At 35.1% G+C, this 8,353-nt stretch overlaps 1 long non-coding RNA gene across 1 annotated transcript; it reads left to right on the forward strand.

Annotated features, from left to right (window-relative positions):
- Nucleotides 1-523: 523 nt before the first annotated feature.
- LOC136800802 (uncharacterized) lies at nt 524-7,804 on the forward strand. The gene is made up of 2 exons (XR_010845757.1): nt 524-726; nt 6,008-7,804. It is a non-coding gene; the product is annotated as an uncharacterized lncRNA (long non-coding RNA).
- The last annotated feature ends 549 nt before the right edge of the window (nt 7,805-8,353 follow it).

Below are 8,353 nucleotides of genomic sequence, written 5' to 3' on the forward strand. Positions count from 1 at the left end.
TCATTACACATTATCATTAGTACTTTTTCTTACTTAGCACTTCGGATATGTTATGTAAGGAGACTTTCTTCAGAGCTTACAGGCTCTTAATGCTATAAAAGTACGTCTGTTTCAATGAAAATTTGAAAGACCCTATACAAGGAAAAAAGATTTTTTACTCTCTCTATTCGTTTTCTACTGTGCAAAAAGGTTCTTTTAGCTCTTCACGAATGAGAATCTTCACACCCTTCTCTTTGATATTTCTTCTTATTTGCTCGTCCAATTCCGTTTATCCGATTCCCCTTGAAAATGAATGGATCCAATCCGAGAATCGAATATTTGGTTTTATATTTTTTTGCTATCACGCTTTAATACATGGGCATTTCATACAATTTCATGGTAACAGGCTACCCTTTGATACGATCCAAGATGGTAAGATATAAGATGCATAGACGTGTGAATGTCATAAAATGCAAGCTATATTTCGGCTTGGAAATGTTAGCGTCGTGGATAAATCTAAATCTTTATCACTTCTTGTTTTATTTCAGTTATTTTTCTTGGTCGTGGTGTTTGGTATGTTCCACGGTGTAGTGTATTTACCCATCGTGCTTAGCTTGATCGGTCCCGAACCGTACGCCTCTTCCGAACCTTCAACTCAATCATCATCCACCACAAGCGCTGGTAAACCTCCATTACCAAACAATGGTGTCGAAATGACTGATGGCAAAGAACCCGAAACTAAGACAGGTGAGTGGTTTATCCAGAGTCATCTGTTGTAATTAGAAAGAAAGACGACCGTGAAATCTAACTCTCTCTGATGTATAACTATACTACTAGGATGATTGCCGCATGGCAAAAGGTGGCAAAATTTCTGAATTGGAATAGTGATGCGGTTGGAAAATTCAATATTCTATATCTAACTAATCCTAGGATAAAATCTATCCTAAATTGCCTTGAGGAAGGGCTGAATCACTAATACGTGTGCTACGATAGACCGTTTTTTTAGCTGCGAATCTTTTTAAAATCGCGTACATTTTTCATGGATTGATATTTAATTATTATGGTTGCAAACGGCGGTGAAACACACATTATAACCATCTACTAATAATATGGGGTGGTCACAATCATTAAATCAATTTACTAACCACGCCCATTGCACTACATTGCATAACATCAAACAACGCCCAATAATTTACGCCCGACAACGACAAACTTGACAAATTGGTTGACGAACTGGATATTAATCTCACAACTAACTAAATTTTTCTCTTGAAAGGTACTAATACTTTTTACTACTTATCTAATTTTTTTTTGTCTTTTAAACCTCCTTCTCACAGACCCGATAGGACTTTCTCAGTCAGTAGGGGTTAAAGTAACGGGGGATTGGGGATTGATATCCATATGTTTTTTATGGCTAGGGATTCGAATTCTATTGTTTTCATTGGCGATTGAAAAGATAGCACACTATTTTGCAGCGAGGTTTTATTTATTTGATTATTTCCAGCGGAGACAAAAATTGTTCACTTTGGACGATATTTTGGCCAATTTTTCCAGTTGGAGGGTGTCCCACCGTATCTGTGAGAAAGTGGTGTTCTTTTGTTTCATTATATACGCTTTGCACCCCTTACTACTAATATTTTTGGATGACCCGTGGCCATTCCGTTCAATTCAAAACGATGTGAGCCAAATATTATTTTGTTCAAGGTTACAACCTTTTTTGAGCTAATTTTAGCAAAAAATTACAAGTAGAGAGGTCTAATTCTTTGATTCTACTAAACCCTACAGTAGCGTAGACTGGAGGAGTGCAAAATTTGTGAAGGAGAGCAGATTTTTATGACACTATAATTTTCCAATAATACCATGAATAGATAATTACAGTGTCATAAAGATCTGCTCTCCTACACAAATTTTGCGCCCCTCTTGGCTATGCTACTGCCCTAAACAAATAACCCATATAACCCAAATAACATTTGCTATTATTAATAATGAGTTATTTAATGCATGGATTCAAATGACCAACTTTTTAGGTGTTTACTGGAACGCTTTATCTGTTTCCAATTTGGCCTATAAATCGTTTTTTTTTTCTTTTCTTTTAGAAATGCTTCATTATTGAGATCCTCCACACAAATCTTTAAATCACATCATCGATTTTGACCAAAAGACGAACCCGAAAAGACTGGCGTCATTGTTTTAACCCAATCGAAACGGCTTCATGTCCCATACAAATGTTTTGTTGTTGTTTTTTTGCACTTTGGTCGAGTAGATTGTCGGGAAAATAGAATTTTGAAGGATAGATCTTGGAGTTTTTGATTTTTTTTTAAAGCGATGCATTGTGGGATTGTTTTGGGACCATTACAATAGAATTCCCTCGAGGAATTCCTAAAAGATTTATATTGTAAAACTCCCGAAACAATCCCACAATGCATCGCTTTTTTAGAAAAATCAAAAACTCTGATATGATCTACCTTATCGGGGAAAACTTCGTCGGGGAAAAGTGACGAAATTTTGGACAAGTGATGAATATTTTCCCCGACGAAAATTTTCCCCGGCCTTAATGCGTTTGCCAACTACCAGCAAGTGACGAAATTTTTCCCGACGAAGTTTTCCCCGATAAGGTATTTATCGACACTGAGGAAGAGGAGAAGACTGACAAAACCATGAAATACTTGAAAACTTGGGAAACCGCTGATTCTTTTTTGTTGTGCCCAGATCTCTAAATAACCCTGACAGTGAAATAAGCTATTCATGCTACTCAGAAACGACGGACGCTTTTCAAATCTAGTACGGCGAATGAGAAAATTAAAGCGATTTTACCCACGAAGAGGAAAATGTCGAGGTTTTATGTGAAAATCTGGTATGACAGCCGACGTACCTGTCGTATCCGGTGCGTCGTGCATGCATCTGCCCCTAAAAGCCTAGTATGAATAGGGTTAAGTGCGTTTTATAATATTTATGTTGTGTAAATAATTATTTGTTTTGTAAGTTTTTAAATATTTAGCAAACTGATTCTCGGGTAGCGAGCACCTCGCTAAAAACCGGGATTTTTCATCTCGTTTCTTAGTGAGTTCCACTTTGACGATTTTTAAAAAGTAGAAGCCTTTCAAGTGCTTTGACGCAAATTCGATTTTTTTGCTCTTGCAGCAGCTTCGGAAGTTAAAAGTGACGTCAAAAAATCGAATGTCTAGAACCCGAAAACCCGGTCTCAAAACATTTGAAAAAGTCGCAAAGTGGAATCTGCAAAATCAACCTGAAGATGAAGATCAACCGAGAAAATATGTTCCGCAGTTAACATAATAAGATAAGTTAATTTATAGATTTCACTGATGATTGCCATTCTGGTTGGCATGAAATTTTGAGTACGAAATTAACTTTAAATCGTTTAATTTACTCAAACTAGTATAAAGCTATGTTATCATTAACATTAAGCACTGTTATTGCCTTTGGCTTACGCAAAGCATTCTGCAGATAACACTCATTTCACACCATTGCGCCGCGAAAATGTTTCCCTTTAAAGAACTGTCGTGGTGTCAAATGGTTTGGATACGAGTTTGGTTAGTTTTGTCAGAATTTTAACCCTGTTTTCATCTCAAATTTTCTATAAAATACGAATCGTCGGTAGACCTCGGCTCGAAATTTAAAGTTATCAAATAGTGAGCTTGGATGGTATGAAACTTTGAGTACATTGAAATTAACTTAAATCATTTTCTTTACTCAAACTAGTTATTAAATAGTAGGTGTATAAATGTAAGTTTTCATAATCCGGTGTGTTTATTTTCGTTAGTTTATTTGGTTGTATAGTGAAAAAGTTATTTAATGTAAATATAATTTATTCTGTAAAGATTTTAATTTGTTTTTCTCCGGAACAAAAATCTCCTAAGAAACTTTGGCTAAAGACACTACTCTCTGGTACCTAATAAGAGAGGGGCGCTTATTAATCTTTTGGAAATGTTTTTTGAAAATTCCCTCTTTTGCCCTAATTCTGCTGTATTAGCCTTCCTTTCACAAATTTTCAGCCCGACACATTTTTATTCCAACACCCTTCCCCCGGTTAATAAGTTTTGCGAATTTTCCCATCAACTTCGCTTATTTAAAACCCCCCATTCATAATACAATCAAAGTCATAATAATTGAGAAAAAAAAGGAAATTCCCACGAAATCTTAGGTTGGAAGGGTAGAGTTTTAACTCTGAGTTTTAACGCTAGACTTAAGACTTAATAGGGCTCAGAATATAGCCTGGAAGTCTATAAACCCCTCCCGAATTGAAATATTCGAATAAATTAATCCAAAAGCGACTTTCTCGCCCGAACTTTAAATGGCTAAAAACGAGGAATTAATCAAAACTCTCAATAATTTTGACCGAGATTGAGTAAATGGCTTCGTTTCCAATCCAAGAGCTTCATCTAGAGAATGACCTGTGTGGTTTGTGCACAAACGTTGGATGGAAAGTAGAATCTATCAATTCTTTGCCACGGAAAGTCATGTGACATCTTTTTCGACCAATAAGATTTAATAATTTCGAGGATAAAACAAAAACTATGGTTTAACTCACTAAAAGATTATGTTTACTGAAAACACATAATTAATCTTTAGAAAGTGTTCTGTTGTACCCCAGTTCTGACGTCATGCCGTGGCGAAGAATAGATTAAACTACTAAAGAACAAACTAGAGCTAGATTCAATTTGTTTTCTAAATGCTGTGCAAATTTTAAAGCGTCGCTGTTTCTTGCTTAGGAAAAGTTAAGTTTCTCTAGCCATACAGGCTTAAAACTCGAAATCCATATTCCATCCGAGAGATTCCCCTTAACTATTAGCCCCAAGCTTTTTTGACATTTGTATCCCCAGGGGGGGGGGGTAGAATCTACCACCCTCGATTATTTTGACCTAGGAGAGCTACGGTCATGAAATTTGGTACAGATGTTCTCCATCATGACACAAATTTCCTGGAACAAAAAAAAATTTGATGACGTCATTCAAAAACCGATGACGTCATCACAAAATTTCCACCTGTCGGCATAAAGCCAAAATATATGGTTTACAAAAATGGCTATTACAATCGAACCAATGATGATATTTAGATTCTGTTTAAAAATTCTGAAAGATAAAAGGGTCTTCTTTAACATAATTGCCGGTTTTGCAGTTTCCATGAAGATTTTATCTTAAAATTTGTGCTGAAGATGAGTTAAATTTTCAAAATTTGATGACGTCATTAAGTTTTTCTTGAAATTGGTAGTTTAAGGTCTGATAAAGATACTTATGCTTATGGGTTTAATTTATGGCTGCAGGGTTTTCAATGGACTTAAAATGTGGCCTCAATCATACTTCAGTCACTAATTTATCAATTTACACATTCCAGGTTGGGTTTTGTTTTCGATACATGAATAGTTTGCAAAGCCTAAAGCAAAAGAAACACAATCTGACACAATACAGTGTTATTTTAAGAAAGAGTGTACATTTTGTGGCTGCAAATACCATTTTTTGTAAATAACCTTCTGAGCTGTTACATATAAGTATTAGTTGGCATTTTTAGGGTTGGCTTATGTGCTGTCCTGCTTTAAGACTTCAATATTTTTTAACCATTTCTCTTGAAATTGGTAGTTCAAGGTCTTAAGATACTTATGGGTTTAATTTGTAGCTGGAGGGTTTTCAATGGGCTTAAAATGTGGTTTCAATCAAAGCATATATGAAAAAAATCGTCAACTTTGAGCCGCAATTCTAACCCAATGACCCGATAATTTTGGTTCCATTTTTGATTTTTACTCATTGAACAAATTTGTGGCTGCTGTTTTATCAACATAGTGTTTTTCTTGATTTGTGCCGCAATTTTGGCCCATTTTACAAATTTTTTTTTTCAACCTACTTTAGAACCAATATTGTGAAGTTTCCTTTGAAAAGAGTGATTTTTAAAAAGGATATTCCAATTTCTTTTTTTTTTGCTGTTTTTGAAAACCTCACACAACATTTGAATGCCATCATCTGCGGACTAGGCTTCTTAGTCTCAAAATTCGATTTTATTCCTTGTTATCTTTCAGCTGGTGTTGACAATGCCTCATTCGTCGAAGCAACGCTAGCATCTTGAAAAATTACAAACTTCGTTACTATGGTAACAATTAATTACAAAGACAGTTTTATAATTTAGCAAGGTATAACATTGTTTTGTGTTATTTTTTATTTCCTCCTATATAATTATTTTAATACTTGAATATAAAGTCCATTCTATTTTTTGATTATGTACCCTTTCTTGCTAGCATGTAGAAACCATGACATCATACTTTAAGGGCAGAAAAGTTCGCGAAGTCGAAAACTGACTAGAAAAGTTTATTTCGCGGAAAAAAACTTTCGCGTTTTTCAGGTTTAATTTTTTACCTGGCAGAAACCTGCGAAAAAGGATCAAAATCGCGAAAAAGGCGAAAGTTTCCGCCCGCGAAAGTAATCAGACTTCTTCCCTTGAGAGCGGTTTCCACATGGTAGCAAATAAGAGTGTACACTTGAACGAATGGACTTAAGTTATAATGAAGCTTAAGGGAACTAATTTTAGTGGTTAAAAAAATTGCGAAAAATCGCATTTCGCGGGGATTAATTTTCGCAGCTTTGCCCTATTTTGGACAAATTTCTTTCATTTTCTTCGGTATTTTTCAATTTTTAATAAAAAATGGCCAAATATGCAATTCGTGGGTTCTAATTTTTGCGGTTTTGTCAAAAAACCGCGAAAAAACAGCAAAAATTAGTTCGCTTATGGTATGTTTGAAGGTAAGCTGTATATTTTAATGTTTTGAATATGAAATTTATTTTTAATATCAAAGTTAAACTTTCAAAAATTTGATGCCTCTTTAGGTTACGCCGATGTTTTCAATTTGAAATAGCTCCTTCTCGGCTCAAAACTGAGCCCGGTAATTTGAAAAAAACATTAGGGGCTGATGCACAATTTACGGGTTCTTATAAAAACAGTGTAATTTGATCACAATTAACGTTCTTGAGAGACTTTGAACGTTTAATTACGTTGTATCCATTGACTTCCTAGCCCGAAGGGCCAGACACGAAACTCCTGTATGGGAAATGAAACCACCTATTTCTCATCCTAAACGCGTAACCGCGTGGTTCTCACACGAACGCTAGATTTAAAATAAAACCCATCGCCATATTTCGATTATGCCTGGTGAAAACAAAGAAAGTGCTAGATTTAATCCGTTATTTTAATCTTAGGACTTCACTTTTTCTTGCTTGAGAAAGGTTGAAGATTTATCTCTAGCCACTTCGGGGTTTTAAACTCAATGGTTGTACACGCTTTTTTTATAAGAATAGTGTACTTAGGATGTGGGTCAAGTATTCTTATAAAAGTGCCAAAATTGAGGGTGAAATATTCTTAACGTATTCTTACTTTTTTAGACTTGAGTTTTTTACAAACATGAGAAATGATCAATTTGAGAGTTTTCGACTTTTGAGTGAACATTTGGGTTAGAATTACATTTCTTCCTCAAAGCTTCATTATCTCTAACAAAGGAAGCAGTATTTTCTGTTGACCAAATACAAAATGACTGCGTATTCTTATCAAATTCTGTGAAATTCACACCCGAGGGTATTCTTAGGGTATTCTTACGATTTGGCCAATTTTCACCCTGATATTCTTATAGAACATATTCTTATAAAAAAAGCGTGTACCTGGCCGTATCACTAAAAGTTAAAATCATTGTTTGGTGACTGTATTGTATACCATTGTATTCGTATTTTTACAGATTTTTTTTGATAATCTTGTTGGCGGTTTTGTATTTAGTTCAATTGTATAATATTTTCACTCTCTTTCAAGAAAGTTTTATATTTAAAGAAATATTTATGGTGTAATTTTATCCCAATATTTTGTCCTTTGAAACTCTATTCTTATACTGTACAGAAATACCATTTTTTTTTAATCTACTAACGGATTCGTGCTCCTTATAGAGTATATTACCTGGGATTTTGTAAAGGTCTGCGATTCAGACTACAGCTTGCGCAAATCTGAGCAGCGCGTAGTCTCAAAGCTGTCAGACTTTCTTGTTTAAAAAACAAAACAAAACCTTTACTTCAGAAGGGATATTTCCGCATCAGTCAGAAGGGTAATTCCCTATAGATTTCTGAGACCATCTAGGGTATTTTTGTTTTCTCTTATTTCACTTTCGTGTTTGGCATATACTAAAAGACGGATCGACGGATCGACGGTTCAACGGATCGACGGATCAACGGATCGACGGATTACTAAAACACGGATCGTCGTATTTCGGATTACTAAAACACGGATCGTGGTATTTCGGATTACTAAAAGACGGATCGCCGTATTTTAAATTACTAAAACACGGATCGTCGTATCTCGGATTACTCTTAGGTTCCAAATAAACGGGGGGGTT

Source organism: Clytia hemisphaerica, unplaced genomic scaffold (assembly GCF_902728285.1).
Source record: "Clytia hemisphaerica strain Z4C2 unplaced genomic scaffold, Clytia hemisphaerica genome assembly, whole genome shotgun sequence".
Lineage (NCBI taxonomy): Eukaryota > Metazoa > Cnidaria > Hydrozoa > Leptothecata > Clytiidae > Clytia > Clytia hemisphaerica.